The sequence below is a fragment of the Pelodiscus sinensis genome, chromosome 2 (assembly GCF_052426305.1).
Source record: "Pelodiscus sinensis isolate ZL-2025 chromosome 2, ASM5242630v1, whole genome shotgun sequence".
NCBI lineage: Eukaryota > Metazoa > Chordata > Testudines > Trionychidae > Pelodiscus > Pelodiscus sinensis.
Genome location: NC_143053.1, coordinates 70,055,819 through 70,074,004, shown reverse-complemented (window position 1 = coordinate 70,074,004; position 18,186 = coordinate 70,055,819). Strand labels below are relative to the sequence as shown.

General features: G+C 40.9%; 1 protein-coding gene across 2 annotated transcripts in view; it reads left to right on the top strand.

The window, feature by feature from the left end:
- SNTG1 (syntrophin gamma 1) overlaps positions 1 to 18,186 on the top strand; it is a 532,572-nt gene that overhangs the window by 195,560 nt on the left and 318,826 nt on the right. The window contains exon 2 of one of the 2 annotated variants that reach the window (XM_014577356.4): positions 15,215 to 15,332. The exons of the other annotated variant lie outside the window; for it this stretch is intronic. The gene's annotated coding sequence lies outside the window, so the exon portion shown is untranslated. The remainder of the gene's footprint in view (positions 1 to 15,214; positions 15,333 to 18,186) is intronic. 2 annotated transcript variants of the gene reach the window in all.

Genomic DNA, 18,186 nt, shown 5'->3' with positions numbered 1-18,186 from the left:
TGGAGGGAGATCAAAATTTTCCAACTTAATTCTCCTTGTCCATGGACAGTGTTTAATGCTTTTTTGTCAAATGCCATAAATTGATAAAGAGGAGGGCCTGTTTTAATGGCAAACTTACCCTTGTTTTCCTTTTTAGAAACCCGTTTTGGCTTTAGAACACTTCATTTTTGGGCAGGATATGAACTGCAAGCCACTACAGAGAAATGGATCTCCTCAGAATGCTATAATGAGATGTTGAAAGTAAATGGTATTGGCAGACATAATAACAAATATAAACCAGATATTTTATCAGTATATTGATAGGCATGCCAAAAGTTACCAGATTTGAGCTCATGAGCAACAAGAAATGCCATGCAAGTTTGAGAGTGTCATTTTAACCCACTATTCTAAGTCTCCCAGCCTCCTCCCATACACACACGTTTGTATCTACAAACATGTACCTTGGGATAAAAACAACAAATGGTCTGGTAGCACTTTATAGACTAACAAAACATGTAGATGGTTTAATGAGCTTTCGTGAGCACAGCCCACTTCTTCAGATGACCGGAGTGTTTAATTTAGGATGTGCAGACCCAAAATAAATAGGAGAGAAGTGGGTGGGGAGAAGAAAAGTGGGGGTGGAAGACAGGTAGCAGAGGATATAGAAAATTCAGGAAGGTAGAGGGAATCAATAAGTATCTGAAAATTGGGTAGTTAAAACGAAACAGATGAGAATCAAAGTCAATTGATAGTATCCTTCCTGACATAGGAGTCTACACAAAGAGCTGTTTGCACCTTCATTGACTATTAGGTAGATAATGTCCTAATCATCCTTCATCACGATTGAGTCCATTAGCATGACACTTGAACCCAGCCCTGCAATCACACACGATGCCAACTCTGCCCACATAGCTATACTAGTGAATTCATCACTGGAGCAACAACATAAGCTACTAAATTAAAAGGTTATTTGACTGCACATCCAGTAATTTGATCTATGCCATCAAATGCCAGCAATGCCCCAATGCTATATATATTGGGCAAACTGGACAGTCTCTGTGGGAAAGAATCAATGGACACATATCAGATATACATAAAATAAACATACAGAAACCTATTGGGGAACACTTTAATCTTCCTAATCACTGTTTAAAAGATCTTCAAGTGGCTGTCTTGTCACAAACCAATTCTACTAGCCAGATGCACAGAGAAGCATTGGAATTAGTCTGAATCTGCACAAGTGACAAGGAATCCCATGGCACCTTATAGACTAACAAATATATTGGAGCATAAGCTTTCGTGGGCATGACCCACTTCATCAGATGCAGTGTTTCTTGGCCATGGGTCCAGATCATACCTGCATTGCTCAGGTCCTTAAGGAGTGGTTAGGGTAGGGGACTGAGGGTGTGTAGGTGTCAGGGTTAGAGCATGAGGAGGGTCCCTGTGTGGGGGAGTGTGAGTGTGTGTGTGTGTGTGTGTGTGTGTGTGTGTGTGTGTGTGTGTGCACGGAAAAAGGTAGCCAGGGGGCCAAAGCCCCCCCTTGAGATTTGTACCAGGACTGCTTGCTCTTCCCCTTCCTGTCCCTGTCAGGGAATGAAAATAGAGTGCACCAGCCAGAGTGAGGAATGCAGCAAGAAGTGCATTTCAACCAGGTGTCAGGGTTAGAGCACGAGGAGGGTCTCTGTGTGGGGGAGCGTGTGTGTGTGTGTGCGCGCGCGGAGAGGGGTAGCCAGGGGGGCCGAAGCCCCCCCCCTTGAGATTTGTACCAGGACTGCTTGCTCTTCCCCTTCCTGTCCCTGTCAGGGAAAGAAAATAGAGTGCACCACCACCAGCCAGAGTGAGGAATGCAGCAAGAAGTGCATCACAACCAGACGAAGAGTAATGGCCAGAAATATCCTTGTATTAATTGGGGGGGAGCTTCATCCCTCCTCCCCCCTTAAAAGACTCCTGGGGTTGGGAGGCTTGGAGCTAGGGCAGTCTTGGATGGGGAAGGCACCCCAGCCAGCACCTTTCACTTGCTTAGTGATTCAGTTTCTTTTCTGTCTGGTTTTATGAAAAGTGATCCCAATCCTGGCACATCCCATTTTCCTGGCACAACCAAAGCCTTAACTTGCTTTAAGTTATGATAAGGGGAAGCTATAAACTGAATTTGATAGTCCTAGCTCCTACTGTGCGAAGGGAGTTCTTGAACAAACAGTCAGACAAACGCAAATATGTAGTAGATGTATTTTTCATAATTCTTAAGCATGTCTTCTAATGATCAGAGTGTGGGGGAGGGCCTTTTTTCTGTTCCTCTTTGAACCTGCAGGGCTATAATGTTACTTGATAAATGTTCCTTTGCAATAAAAATGAAATAAGCACCAGAGATGAAAGATTAAATAAGCACCAAACCAGAACATCACTTTAAGATGCTGAAATAGAAACTTAACTACATGGGGAAGCCCTTACTTACATTTTAATATTTCAATAATGGCCAAGAGAAATGTAACTGTGCTGACCAATTACACTTAATTTTGATTGCACATTCTTATTATTCCTGTGTGTGCCACAGGCTGAAGGTTCACCGTTAGCCACTTCTGACATTATGTACTAGCTTTATGATATCCGCCTGACTTTGCGACTACCTACTAATGATGCTCTATCTCTTTGTATGTACAATGCACATTCACAGCATCATAGCTTTCTAATAAAACCAACTCTTAAAATTTTAACTATGCAAATGTACTAAATTCTAGATTTCAAACTATGCTTGTCATATACTTCATGTTTGTCTGATTCCTGAAGAGTACAATTTGGATGTGCTAATTAGAATATTCCTATTTATGGAAATTCTAACAAAAAAGTTGCATTTCCATTTTAAAAAGAGTTTCATTGATTTATAAATGAAAATTGTTACTTTCCAAAAGTTCCATTTAATACTTCATATTGTAATATATTTTCTACATTCTATCGAACTCTGCTAAAAAGAATCTATTACACATATACCCCTGATTCTAGTGATAGGATTCTGCATATATATATATATATATATATCAAAAAAGATGTTTTCACTTTTTTTTTAATGTCCCAGTTTTGTCCTATATCAGCAGTGTGACTTTTTGTATCTGCTTCTGAAAACTTCTAACTAAAAGAATAATGATTTGGTATAAATGTAATAAGTTATGTGGTAGGTTCTGCAGTAGGATTAGAGAATTTTACTGGTTTTATACATAGAATCTATAGCACAAAAGGGAATTTTATTGAACATAGTAATATGATCCAGAGAGATAAAGAACTGGACTATTGAACTAGTGCTGAAAATACAGTGCCAGTACATGATTAAATAGATTTCACTGAGATTTATTTAAAAGCTTAGGCACCTTAGATTGACAGTGCATGTATTCTGTGATCAACTTTTACCAGAGTTCCTGAATCTTTTAATTTAATATCTAATCCACTATGAGTTTCTTTGTTGGTCTGAAATATAAATTGGCATTTTGCTTTACTTTGAAATAGTTGTCAAAAGAATTGGCTTCCTGTGTTGTTTTGTGTCTTCTTTGTGTAGTATAGCTTGTATGCACATTGATCATTTAGCAAACACTTCCATTGTCCTCAGGTCAAGCCCTACAAACTTTATCAGCATGGTACTCATATGGCTCAAAAAGCACAATGTTAGAAAGATGCTTGTTCAGAAACCAGTGAATCTCAATGGGTCTTGACGCCTTTTTCAATGCCAGTGAATGTGCAAGGGGTAGGCATCTCTGAGAACTTAAGCACATTAGGCAACTGTGGATAGCTATTCCTGCCTGGAAATGTTTATCCATTGGGATGGGAAGATGGTCTCATAACTTATAGTTATTTATCCTGACCATTTTATTTAATAATTATAAATGATAGCAGATCTTGTCTGAAGATCTTGAGCACACAGGGTAAATATGCTCTCCCACCATTTTTTAAAGGAAGTTAAAAGGCCATTGTAGGTGGGTGCTATGTTCCAGCCTTTTTAACGGACATGTAGCAGAATACTCCAAGCCTGAAACCCTGTTCTTGAGTGGTTGGTAGGGAAGCAAATTTAACATGGTGTTCGCAGAAGTCATAAATGCTAGGAATTTTCCATCTTTGTTTCTTCAGCCCAGAACTTTCCCTGCCTCCCTAGTCAAAGAAGCACCATCAATATGGTTCCAGATATTATCACATATCCTATCTCTGGGGTTAGTGTGTAAAGATTCTGCCATCTGCCCTCCTGTCCTGATTCCCCACTATCTACATGGTGTTGTAGATTATAACATTGCAAGTTCTCTGTAGTGGTGGATGAGATTGAATGCCAGAGGAGAAAGACTGAAGAAATTGGCACAGAAGGGGAGATCTGGTTCAGATAAAGTTGCTATGAGTAGGCAGCAGAGTGCTTCATAATCAGTGGACTTGAGCTATAAGACTCACCTTCCATCTCCAGAAATCACGCCTCCCAAAGTCTCCTCCTCACTACCTAAAAGTGTCTGCAAGAATCATCCATGGTGGCTGCTGCAAGGAAGGGGACCGGTCGCTTTACTTTTACAAATAGAGACTTAGGTAATGTGAAACCATTATGCAGCTTCACACTTGACTTGGGAGACCTCATAACATTCAACAGTAAGAATGCAGAATATGTTTATAAAATTGATCCTACTGATGAATTATTATTGGAGACTAGGTGGCATAATATGAACACTTACAGAGAATACTGTTTTTGTTAGGCATGGACAAAAATAATGGGAAACATTCATGGGAAAAGTGGAAAAACAACTATTTTTCCAGAAATGATAATGTATAATTAAAGGAGCACATTATATTTTTATTCTATTTCTCCTCTGTGTTGGACATACTATAATTAGAATATTGATATCAGGAAAAGGAGTTTGATAGAAATATATTAGGGAGAAATTTCAGGTGTAAATATGTCACATGGTTTCTGAAGGGTGCTTCCATCATAAACTGCACTTTGGTTCTTTCTGCCAACTTTGAAACAAAAGACATGCCTTGTCATACAAAAGGCAATAGAGAGCAGGGGGTGAGTCTTCTATAGGAGATTTAAGTCGTCATCTCTCCCACCCTAAAACTCTGAAGCTGTCTGTGAAACATTTTGAAAGCCTATTCAAAGGGAATATGGGCCATTTTTGAGTTTATCCAATCTTAAAGCTCTTTTGAAATGAGGAATCATATACAGACTATTAGTTGTTTTTTAAGTTTATCCTGAACAGACTAACTCTGCTACCCCCTGAAGTTTTTATACATGGTGCTGTTAGGAGTCCAAATAGACATGTTTATCATTTTCCTAATGTATAGCTTATTAGATGTCAACTGTGATCATTTATAAATAAAATGATACCTTGGGCCAAATGTATAGATGGCATAACACAATCTTCATTGAAGTAACAAACGTTCCTACCTGGTCTAATACATTTTAGGACTTTTTAAAGTCCATTGTCTTTCTAAATGTTGACATTACTGTGCAACCATCTTGCTCAGAGACTCAGACAGCAGGGAAAAGCTTTTAAATTCCAACTGAGTTAAAGCTGAGGCATTGCCCTTCTTGTTAACAATGGGCTAAGTGCCAGAAGCAACTTTATAACTTGGTAAATAATTTAATTTAACATCCTCCACCCCAAAAAAATCTGAGGCACAGCACATAGACATATGGCTTGGATCATAGAGCTTCAATTAGCATCACTAGTGTGAGGGTGTGAGGTGGGTGGGATGAAAGTAAGACATATGTTTGCACAGAGAAAATTTTTAAAGGTCAACTGTACGTTTTATACCTAAGAGAATCAATATTTATGCACAGACATGACTGCTAGATAAAATTATAACTGGAACCTTGTGCTGCTAGACTGAGATACAGTCTACAATTTCAATTATACCTATATGAAAACAACACACATTTATATTTAACTTGTGTGTGGAAGAGGTCTCGAATTAGACTTGTTCTGTCATTCTTTTACTATTCCTTTTCTTCCTTACATTCTTACACATTCAATTCCCCGTTTAAAAAAATGATCTTGACTGTAGATTCTGAAATTTTCCCTTTATAATTCAGCCGGTGTAGCCAAAGGTCCTTTAAGTTTGCCTACACTGGCTAATTGGGTACTTTCATAAACATCTATCAACAGGAAAAGGCCACTGACACTGAAGTAAAGCGGATCCTTTTCTTCTGATTGGTTGTATGTACATATTAACCTTCTAGATATGCATATTTGTTATGCAGGAGCAAAATATGGAGCTCAACATCTTGTTGATAGCTTTTGCATATCTAGGTCACTGACAGTGGAACTCCTTCTGGATATTAATGAAGGAGTTTGATGAGCTGCTTTCCAAAAAATGTTCTGTTTTGCATATTGAGCAGTAGTTTTTTGTACTGTAATATCTGTGCAAAGCAACACTTCTAGCACTTATACTTTCAGGTGATTATATAGAATCTTGATAGAACAGTGCTTCAGCTCTATTTTGGCTTTTTAAAAGTATACCTACATTAGATTGTTACCTACCTTTTCATTAATTTATTACCTGCATTGCAGAAGGGCTGCACTAAAGAGCTTTATCTGTCACTGTTTTCAAGTCTGGCATTGAATAACTTTATTTTATTTGGGGTTCACAAAATTCCTATCCAGTTAGGTAGCAAGCCTGGTTGAAATGTTTACACTTTAATCACTGCAGAATTGGGTCAAAGTCAGCAAAGAATTTGAAAGTTTTGCCAAAATCTTGAAAATACAATTGTTAACCCTCCACATTACATTAATCAAGGTGTCTGTTAGAATAACTGTGCAAACTAGTCCAGCTTCCTCTGGGAGCTAATTAAAGATCCCTCCAGTCAGCTTTATGTGGAGTCCACAACCTGCAAACAGGGGTGAGGGAAGTGAAGGGGAAGGTAGAGCCAGAGAAATGTGGCCTTATTCTACCCTTTCTCATAGACTCATAGACTTTAAGGTCAGAAGGGACCATTATGATCATCTAGTCTGACCCCCTGCACAGTGCAGGCCACAGAATCTCAACCACCCCTCTTAGAATAATCCTCTCACCTTTCTTTTATCAACTGACTTGTTTGTGAAGTGCCCTTCAGTTCTTCTCCAGGATTTAGTCCATAGCTAGTTAGCTCCACAAGAGCTGCAGGAATAGGCATGAACAGATGATGGAGGAATAAGAAGTTGATTTTTTTCCCTCCACCTGGCCTTTGGACGCTGCTGCTACTGATATTGAAGGTTTTCTGATCCTTCTGAGAGAGAAATCTGCCTGCACATCCACTGCTCTTGGCACATTTGCAAACTAGAGATAAAATCCTCAATGATGTGTGCAAGTTGACAGTTGTGCCTCCCTGGAGGCCATAGGCTATAGGGGAGTCACCCCCGCAGAGCAGTTTTTTAGCACTGAGGCTAATTTTTGTGGGTAAATGATTAACTTGGAATCTCATACTTTATTAGAAGCAACTTTATTAATGTGTGTGAAAATGATTTAAAATTGGTCAGCTGCCTGAACGTTATTGGTAAAAGCTTTTACATTTTCTCCATTGCCATCATTTTAGTTTTACCATTGATGTGTTTTTTTTCCTAAATGGCCAGTCTCCTTTATTTGCAACTTGACAGTATTCAGAACACATGGCCCTCTTGTGCTTGTAAGATTCCATACTTAATGAGCTTGATCTTTTTGTAACTTGTTGATATTTACGGTAATCTTTCCTGGGACTGTTAATGTAGAAACTGATACGGGAAACTAGTACAACTGATTAACTGAAAATAACATAGGCCTTTGTGCACTCATAATGCTTAGCTCTCCTTTATGGCAGACCTAGGGAAACTTGAAATCCCTCCTCCCTCTCTCTGCCCAGACAAAAAGGGTAGCTGAGCCCCGCTCAGAATTTGCTGCACCTACCAGTTGTTGTTGTTGCCTTTGCCAGATAAGGAATGAGGCCTTCCCCTCCTAACCCCTCCACCTTGGGTAAATAATGGAAATAATGTTACCCACGATAGGCCCTAGAACTTAAGGTAGTGAGATGTTTAGTACATTAACTCTATCTGCTTCTGGAATTTTGTTTTTGTTTTTTAATAGAATCATAGAATACTAAGACTGGAAGGGACCTCGAGAGGTCATCAAGTCCAGTCCGCTGCCCTCATGGCAGGACCCAGTACTGTCTAGACCATCCCTGATAGATCCTTATCTAACCTACTCTTAAATATCTCGAGATGGAGATTCCATAGCCACCCTAGGCAATTTATTCCAGTGTTTAACCACCCTGACAGTTAGGAACTTTTTCCTAATGTCCAACCTTGCTGCAGTTTAAGCCCAGTGCTTCTTGTTGTATCCTCAGAGGCCAGGAAGAACAAGTTTTCTCCCTCCTCCTTGGGACACCCTTTTAGATACCTGAAAACTGCTATCATGTTCCCTCTCAATCTTCTCTTTTCTAAACTAAACAAGCCCAGTTCTTTCAGTCTTTCTTCATAGGTCATGATCTCTAGACCTTTAATCGTTCTTGTTGCACTTCTTTGGACCTTCTCAATTTGTTCACATCTTTCTTGAAATGTGATGCCCAGAACTGGACACAATACTCCAACTGAGGCCTAATCAGTGCAGAGGAGAATGGAAGAATGACTTCCCGTGTCTTGCTCACAACACTCCTGTTAATGCATCCTAGAATCATGTTTGCTTTTTTTGCAACAGCGTTACACTGTTGATGCATATTTAGCTTGTGGTCCACTATAACCCCTAGATCCCTTTCTGCCATATTCCTTCCTAGACAGTCGCTTCCCATTCTGTATGTGTGAAACTGATTGTTCCTTCCTAAGTGGAGCACTTTGCATTTTTCCTTATTAAACTTCATCCTGTTTACTTCAGACCATTTCTCCAATTTGTCCAGATCATTTTGAATTATGACCCTAGCCTCCAAAGCAGTTGTAACCCCTCCCAGCTTGGTATCATCTGCAAACTTAATGAGCATACTTTCTATGCCGATATCTAAATAGTTGATGAAGATATTGAACAGAACTGGTCCCAAAACAGACCCCTGCGGAACCCCACTTGTTATACCTTTTCAGTAGGATTGTGAACTGTTAATAACTACTCTCTGAGAACGGTTATCTAGCCAGTTATGCACCCACCTTATAGTAGCTCTCTCTAAGTTGCATTTCTCTAGTTTATTGATAAGAATGTCATGCGAGACCGTATCAAATGCCTTACTATACCTAGGTATACCACGTCCACTGCTTCTCCCTTATTCACAAGACTCGTTATCTTATCAGATTGGTTTGACATGATTTGTTCTTTTCAAATGCATGCTGGCTGTTCCCTATCACCTTCTTATTTTCCAAGTGTTTGCAGATGATTTCCTTAACTACTTGCTCCATTATCTTTCCTGGCACAGAAGTTAAACTGACTGGTCTATAGTTTCCTGGGTTGTTTTTATTTCCCTATTTATAGATGGGCACTATATTTGCCCTTTTCCAGTCTTCTGGAATCTCTCCAGTCTTCCATGATTTTCCAAAGATGATAACTAAAGGCTCAGATAACTCCTCTATCAGTTCCTCGAGTATTCTAGGATGCATTTCATCAGACCTTGGTGACTTGCAGATATCTAACTTTTCTAGGTGATTTTTAAGTTGTTTTTTTTAATTTTATCTTCTAAACCTATCCCCTTCCCACTAGCATTCACTATGTTAGGCATTCCTTCATCAGACTTCTTGGTGAAGACCAAAACAAAGAAGTCATTAAGCATCTCTACCATTTCCAAGTTTTCTGTTGCTGTTTCTCCCTCCTCACTGAGCAATGGGCCTATTCTGTCCTTGGTCTTCCTTTTGCTTCTAATATATTTATAGAATGTCTTCTTGTTTCCCTTTATGCCTGTAGCTAGTTTGAACTCATTTTGTGCCTTTGCCTTTGTAATCTTTCCCTTGCATTTCTGTATTGTTTGCCTAGATTCATCCTTTGTAATTTGTCCTAGTTTCCATTTTTTATATGGCTTCTTTTTATTTTTAGATCATGCAAGATCTCCAGGTTGATCCAAGGCAGTCTTTTGCCATATTTTCTATCTTTCCTATGCAGCGGAAGAGCTTGCTTTTGGGACCTTAATAATGTCCCTTTGAAAAACTGCCACGTCTCTTCTGTAGTTTCCCCCTCAGTCTTGCTTCCCATGGGACCTTACCTACCAGCTCTCTGAGCCTACCCAAATCTGCCTTCTTGAAATCCAGAGTCTCTAATTTTCTGTTCTCCCTTCTACCATTCTTTAGAATTACTAACTCTATGATTTCATGATCACTTTCACCCAAAGTAATTATTTTTCTTTCCACCCATTTTTCATTGATTGTTATCAATAATTTTGTTATTTCCTTTGTGCTGCTGCTAAGATATTTATAGAGAGAGTCTAGTGTTTCTGTCACTGAACTGCCATTGAGTTAAGTTGGAACAGAATAGGGCCAAAAAGAAAGAAAATAATTCACTAACAAGCTTGCTGATCGACATTATAGGCATTATAGTCTTAATCTCTCCTGTCTTCCATGGCATTATCAACATTATAAACATTAGTCTTAACTCATTCTGGTCCCCCTGTTTTGTTCCCCATAAACATAGACCCTGATACTGCAAACTTACTATTATTAAGCAAGAATATTACCAAAACTAATGATTCTTCAAATCCTTATGTGCATCCTTATTCTTATTTGTGTGAGCAAGGATTACTCATGTAACAGAAGATTCATTGGAATAGGTCCACATTCTATACTTTCTCCCCAATCACGTTAAATGCAGCTTTACACAGCTCTATTCTTCACACACTTTTTTTTCTAGATCCATAACCAGCTAAATTGCATTTATTTATTTAGCTGATGTGTCCCCTCTGCCAATAAATACATATGTTCTCTCATAGTCTTCTTCAATCTCCTCTTGTCTAGAAAATATACGTCTGATGTTTGTGTTATTCATGTTATCTCTTATACAGTCTTCATTCTTTATCTTTTCTTAATGCTTTTTCAGACTCTTAGTTTTATTTTCCAATCTCTCCTGTCCCCCTTTCCACTCTACATTCTACTACACAAATTTAATTAGTACTGGTGTTTCTCTGGCAATCAACCTTGCTTTTTGTACATGAGTTGGTTGCTAGTTTATCTTTGCAAACATCCAGCATAAATTAATTTATTTTTAAGCCTTTTCAAGGCTGTCCAGTGTGTCCCATTGGTCCCTTGTTCCTTTCCACTTCATGGATCCTTTATGCATCCTTCCAGAATATATTAGGATGTACTTTAACATCCTTTGTCTTTCATTTGTTGTTAAACTTCCATTTACTCCTATTTTCAGATGTAATTAGTTTATGGTAATTGATTTTGTACGTCTCCTTCTCTGTCCCAAATTATTTTTATTAAAAATTAATTCAAGGCTTTCCTTTTCTACTCCCTTTATAAATATCTTATGACATTTAAGGAGGCTTGTACCATCTTTTTTACAATCTTGACTTTACATTCTATCTTGTTTAGATCCAAATGGATTTAATTATTCTTTTTATAACAGCTTTTATTTTGGTGATTTATCCATTATTTGGGTCCCTCAGAACATTCTATAATAAATTCCTAATATCAAAGTCTTTGATTTTTTTCAAACCGTAATGATTCTACATCAATGGATCTATTGCATCTCTCAACTATTTTCAGTCTGATTTTTCCAGTATATAGAAGACATTCTCCTATCTTGCTCTTCCTGATAGTTTTACATGGTCTATATCCTTCAGTATTGAAATGCCATACTAACATTTCCCACTTGTTTACATCAAGCTGTCATGGTGCTGAAAATCCCATGTATCTACCTCTTAGTTCGTCTCATGCTTTTTATCTTACTTCATCTTACTGTACTTATTTGACTACAGAGATATATAGTCTTCCTGTCCACATGTTTATTTTAGCCATTTTCCTTCCTTCCTTTTTGATGTATGTTCTCCTCATATCATTTCTTTTCCCCAACTGCAATTTTGAAGTTTTCTAGCAATGCTCTGCTGCACAGGCTACGTCTATACTGCATCCCTCTTACGCAAAAGCCTATGCAAATGGAGTGTGGATTAGCATATTGCCATACTTCATTTGCATAATTAATTAGGGGATGTTTTTGCACAAGAGGCTTTTATGCAAAAAGGAGTCATCTACACAGCTCCGTTTTGCGCAAAAACACCCTTTTATGCAAGAGCCATTCTTCCTCATTTTTTCAGGAAGAATGGCTCTTGCTAGCGCAAAAATGGCTCCTAATTAATGATGCAAATGAAATGTGGCAATATGCTAATCCCCGCTTCATTAGCACAGGCTTTTGCGCAAGAGGGATGCAGTGTAGATGTAGCCACAGAGTAAATTTGGGATCTTGTGATTTAGCTGTTATCCATTCCATCCACTCGAAAGCCCCAATTAATTCCCAGAAAGCTAATATAAGTTCCTATACTTTCCTTACCAAAAATTTTCTACCATTCGAATTGATATAAAAATTGACCACTGGTTTTGACATGGTAATGACATTTATCCATAAAAGACAGCTTCCAACATTATAATGTATACTTTATTTCTGAGCTGGGGAAGACTGAATGGAGGACTTTCTTACAAAGGCCAGATCTTCCAAACTGCAGAGTGTCATCTGCTAAGTGTCAAGTGTCTTCAGCACAGCACCTTGCAAGACTAGACCGAAATCAATTAATGCCATTACTTTGTCTGTCTCAGATGGTTGCTGCCGTTGAATGTTATGAAAAATTCATTTTCTCCTCTCCCTAAGCAATACTTCAGATTTATACCAGCATAACTGAGAAGAAAATTTTGTCTGGCTGCTGTGGCAGTGACAGCTGGGAGCTCCAGGCTCCGTTGAATTTCAGACCCTGGGACAACTGCCCCTTTTCTGCTCTCCGGTCAGCAGGAGAAATAATGATCAAATAATGATCAAATTATTACAAAATGGGTGCATAACTGGTTTGAAAAACTGCACTGTTGTTATAAGTGTTATACTATTAATCTGGGAAGCTGCAGCCAATGGGAGCTGCGAGGTTCCATGCCTATGGATGCTTAGATAAACAAATCTGCACATAGCACGCTAGCAGCTTACCCAGGTAGGCCCTCAACCCAAGTTTGAAAAGCCCTGCAGTAGAGCATTTATTGCTACAAATACATAGAAATCAACAAACAGGAAAATGGAAAGGGCTGAGAAACAATACAAAGGCTTGGCGGGACACGGAAAAATTAGAACAGAGAGAGTTTAAAAATAAAAGCTCCACAGCAGCTTTTTAGGGTAGATCAAATGAAGACTGTTGTTTTGCAGGGACCTGGTGGTTCTTCTTTGAGTTTTTTGTTATAAGCTATATGTCTAAGTTACTTCTGGTCCCTATTACTCTAATATGTGAGCACTTCACAATCTTGAAAATATTTATGCTCACAACTGAACAATTCACAAATAGTCACTTCATCAAGAAATACTCTCAATTTACTCAGACAAGGTTAGTTCTCTTCAAATATGTGAAGTTTCACAATCAAAATCACATAAGGCTATTTCTGGACCCCTCTTCAGAAACTTCTGTGAATTTGCAGGGGGAGAGGGGAGAAGAGTTCTGCTGTATGTCCTGAACACTTCCCATTTTCAAAGAAGTCTGAGCTCGGAGGGAAAGAGTGCATTAGTGATTGCATCAATACATTCCTACTTTCAAGCCATGTGTTCCAAATTTCACCACGGAAAACAGTGTTCTAAAGGGGTCTTGCTCCATTTGAATCCCCATGTCTTTGGAAAAAGAAATCTGGTTCATTCCGGAGGATACCCCTTCCCCTTTGATGTTCAGATGGGATAGAGGAAAGGAAAGAAGATCCCAGAGCCAGTGATTATTTCTAGATAAGGCCTTTTCCTGCGTATGCAATGTCTCTAAAGGGTACTTTCCTTCTTTTATCACAGGCAAGTGCTTCTCTCATTTTGGTGGCTGAGAAACATTTCCATTTGAGTTCTTCAGTAAATCCAGACATGCTCCTCCCCCATTCCCTCTCTCTCTCTTGCCCCCTCATCAGCACATAAAATTGCCAGGTGCCCCAGATATGTAATCATCAAGTGACCCATCCCCTGCCGCCCATTCCCAGCTTCTGACAAACAGATGCTATGGCCACCATACCTGCCCATCCTCACTAGTAGCCATTGATGGACCTATCCTTCATCCTCTCGTTCTTTTTTGAACGCTATTAAAGGCCTGGTCTTCACAACCTCCTCTGGCAAGGAGTTCCACAGGTTGCAAGGAGTTCCACAGGTTGACACAGTGGCCTTTTTTTGAAAAAACTTTCCCTGCATCTAGACTGCTGACGCGTTCTTTTGAAAGTAAATTGAAAGAACGTGGCAGTTTTTTCGACGGTGGAAAACCTCATTTTACGAAGAATAACACATTTTTATGAAAGTGCTTGTTTGAAAAAAGGTGCTATGCTTTTTCAAAAGTATCTTTTGAAAAAGCCTCTTTCGAAAGAGGCTTGCAGTCTAGATGTAGCCATAGTGACCCCTAGTTTGTATGTTACAGGAACAAGTAAATAACTTTTCCTTAATTACTTTAACCACATAAGACCTCTATCATATCTCCCTTTAATCTCCTCTTTTCTAAAATGAAAAGTCCCAATCGTATTAATCTCTTCTCATATGGGATCCGTTTCTACTCCTAGTCATTTTATTTTCCTTTTCTGAACTTTTTCTAATATCAAGATATCTTTTATTGAGATGAGGCAATGACATCTGCACACAGCAGTATACCATAGAGGCAATAATATATTCTCTGTCCTATACTCTATCCCTTTTAAAATTATTTCTAACATTCTGTTTCGGTTTTTTTGACTGCTGCTGCACATTTGTGGATATTTTTAGAGAACTACCCATAATGACTCCATGATCATTCTCTTGAGTAGTAATAGCTAAATTAGTTCCTATCATTTTATACATATAGTTGGGATTGTATTTTCCAATATGCATTAATTTGCATTTATCAACATTAAAATTCATCTGCCATTTTGTTTTCCAGTCACCTAGTTTTGCGAGATACTTTTGAAGCTCTTTGCAGTCTGCTTTGGAAGTAACTATCTTGAGCAGTTTAGTATCATTTGCAGATTTTGCTATTTCAATGTTTATCCCTCTTTCCAGATTGTTTTTGAATATATTGAATAGGATTGGTCCCCATACAGAGCCCCGGGGGATACCTCTAGTTACCTCCCTCCATTCACAAAACATGCCATTTATTCCTACCTTTTGTTTCCTATGTTTTAACCAGTTCTCAATCCATGAGAGGTCCTTCCCTCGTGTGATCACTGACAGTAAAGAAGAGAAACAGAACACCCAGATGCTTAAGGAAGATTTCTATTCTGGGCTGGAGGAACAGAACTTGTAAAGTAGGTGGATGAGTCACTTAAGAGTCAACCTGCTAGGGATTTTTGTCATCTTGTATTTTCCCCAAGGAAAATGCCTTTTCTCTCTTTTGTTAGATTGTTGTAATTTCTTGAGATTCCTTAGATGCTAATGTTTGCTGTGGCCAAACATTATAAACTAAATTGTACCAAGTCCTCTTATGTCTCCTGGAGATCTTATGGATGAACCTCTCTGAGGGTATGTCTACACTACAAAGTTAGTTCGAACTAACGAACGTTAGTTCGAACTAACTTTTAGGCGCTACACTAGCGCTCCGTTAGTTCGAATTAAATTCGAACTAACGGAGCGCTTAGTTCGAACTAGGTAATACTCATTCCACGAGGATTAAGCCTAGTTCGAACTAGCTAGTTCGAATTAAGGGGTGTGTAGCCCCCCTCCCAGCCCCGGACCCCTTAAAGGGCCACGGGCTGGCTACGGTGCCCGTGCCAGGTGCAAGCCTGCCAGCACCCAGCCAGCAGACCCTGCACCTGGCACAGATCGAGCCACCCACCTGATGCTCCCCAGCCCTCCCCCTCTTCCCGGGACCAGGCTGGCGGCTCCCGGGAGCTTGCCTGGGACCGCAAGAGGCGGGCACCCGCCTGGGCTAGTGGACCTTGTCCACGATCTCCACGCTAGGCACAGGAAAGTGGCTGGCTTGGGCAGGATAGCTGCCAGCCTGGCCACCCAGGAGCAGGTGTGCAAGAGAATCAAGGGGGTCCACTGAGACCCCCCCGACCCCGAGCCCTGAGCTTACAATGGCCATCCTGGGTCACTTCCCTTTAAACTCTGTTCCAGTTCTAGCCTTCTCAGCCTCCTGCAGCAAGGAGTTCCACAGGTTGACTATTTGCTTTGGGAAGAAGAACAACTTTCTCTTACTAGTTTGAAGCCTGCTACCCATTCCTTTCCTTTGGTGTCCTCTAGTCCTTCTTTATGGGAACTAATGAAGAACTTTTCTGTATGCACCATCTCCACCCAACTCCTGCTTTTAGAGACCTCTATCCTGTCCCCCCTCCGTCTCCTCTTTTCTAAGCTGAAAAGTCCCAGTCTCTTTAGCCTCTCTTCATATGTGACCTGTTCCCAACCCCTGATCATTTTAGTTGCCCTCCCCTCTCCCAACCTTTCTCTTCCCCTCTCCCACCTCCTTTTCCCACTCTCCCTCAGTTTTGTTCAATAAAGACAGATTCCATTTTGGAAGACACGTTATCTTTATTTTGTACATCAAGAAGAGGAGCTAGGGAAGGGTAAGTGGAAGAAGGTGAGGGAGGAATGGGGCACGAGCCCCCGATGGGGAGGACTGGGCTGGCTCTGCGGGCTTCTGGGGGTGGAAGCTCTCCTGCAGCCCCCCAATTGCCCCCTCTCTCCAGATGGCAGCCTGCGGCAAGTGCAGCCGGTCTGATGGCCGAGTGTTGTGATGTGCCCAGTGTGGGTATATCGGGCACTCCAAGCCAGGACTGCTTTGCACCCCTGAGAACTGTCTGTCCGGGGTGGGGGTCGGGACCCTTTAAGCACAGCCCTCGGCTAGCCTGAGACAGCATCTCCACGCTCTAAGTCCTCCTCTGATGCCCTGCCGGCACTGCTTCCGGCCATCCTTAAGCCTGGTTCAGGGTCCACTTAATGTGGACATGCTAGTTCGAATTAGCAAAACGCTAAGTTGAACTAGTTTTTTAGTCTGGATCCATTAGTTTGAATTAACTAATTTGAACTAAGTTAGTTCAAATTAATGTTGTAGTGTAGACATACCCTGAGATAGTTTGATCTCCTCTGATTTGGGAAATTAAGCAGTTAACCTTTGTTATTCTCTGGTGAGTTTGCCTGGGAATACCATTTGCCTTTAGCCCAACATTTTTGCTATGGATTTCCTAGTAGCTGATCCTTAGGATTCTAGAAAAGGAAGTAGATCTTTGAGATAGACTACTGCATAGATGGAAAAATAATAATTTATCTGAATGAGGCTTTTTCACAACTAACTTGCTCAGAACCTTCTGAAACATTCAGACTTTTGTCCACCTCCACATCAGAGTTCTTTCCCTTGCTCCCACCATTCTGGTCTTCAGTCTCTCCAGCCTGAATATTATCTTTCCTCACATCAGTGTTTCTCCAACTAGGTCCTATGTCTCTTGCCCACACATACACATGACTGTGATGGGGTGAAGTCACAGAATGGAGGGTGCTTCCCAGAGGGCTGACAAAGCCACTACACTCACCTCTTTGCTCTCTGGGGCTTCTCACCACCCTTTTCTGCTGGGCCAGATCCCCTGGTCTCCCCTAGTCAAGGCACAGAGCTGAGATCATCCCCCCTCTCCCCAAGGAGCAGTACAGGCAGTCCCCGACTTACGCGGATCCGACTTATGTCGGATCCGCACTTACGAACGGGGTTTTCTCGCCCCGGAGCTCACAGGCAGCGGTTAGCCACCTGGAACTCCGGGGCAACAAAAGCTGCTCCCGGTGCCTCTGGTCTGCTGGGGACTATCTCCAGCAGACCAGGGGCACCGGGAGCAAACCCGCAGCAGCGGCGTGTTCCCCCGCTTCTGAGGCTTTGCCAGAGCAAAGCCTCAGAAGCGGGGGAACACGCCGCTGCTGCGGCTTTGCTCGCGGTGTCCCTGGTCTGCAGGAGACGGTCCCCAGCAGACCAGGGGCACCGCGAGCAAACCCGCAGCCGTGGCGGGGTCCCGCGCTGCTGAGGCTTTGTTCTGGCAAAGCCTCAGAAGCGCTGGGACCCCGCTGCGGCTGCGGATTTGCGGATTTGCTCCCGGTGCCCCTGGTCTGCTGGGGACCGTCTCCAGCAGACCAGGGGCACCGGGTGCAAAGCGGGTCCCGCGCGAGAGCAAAGCCTCAGAG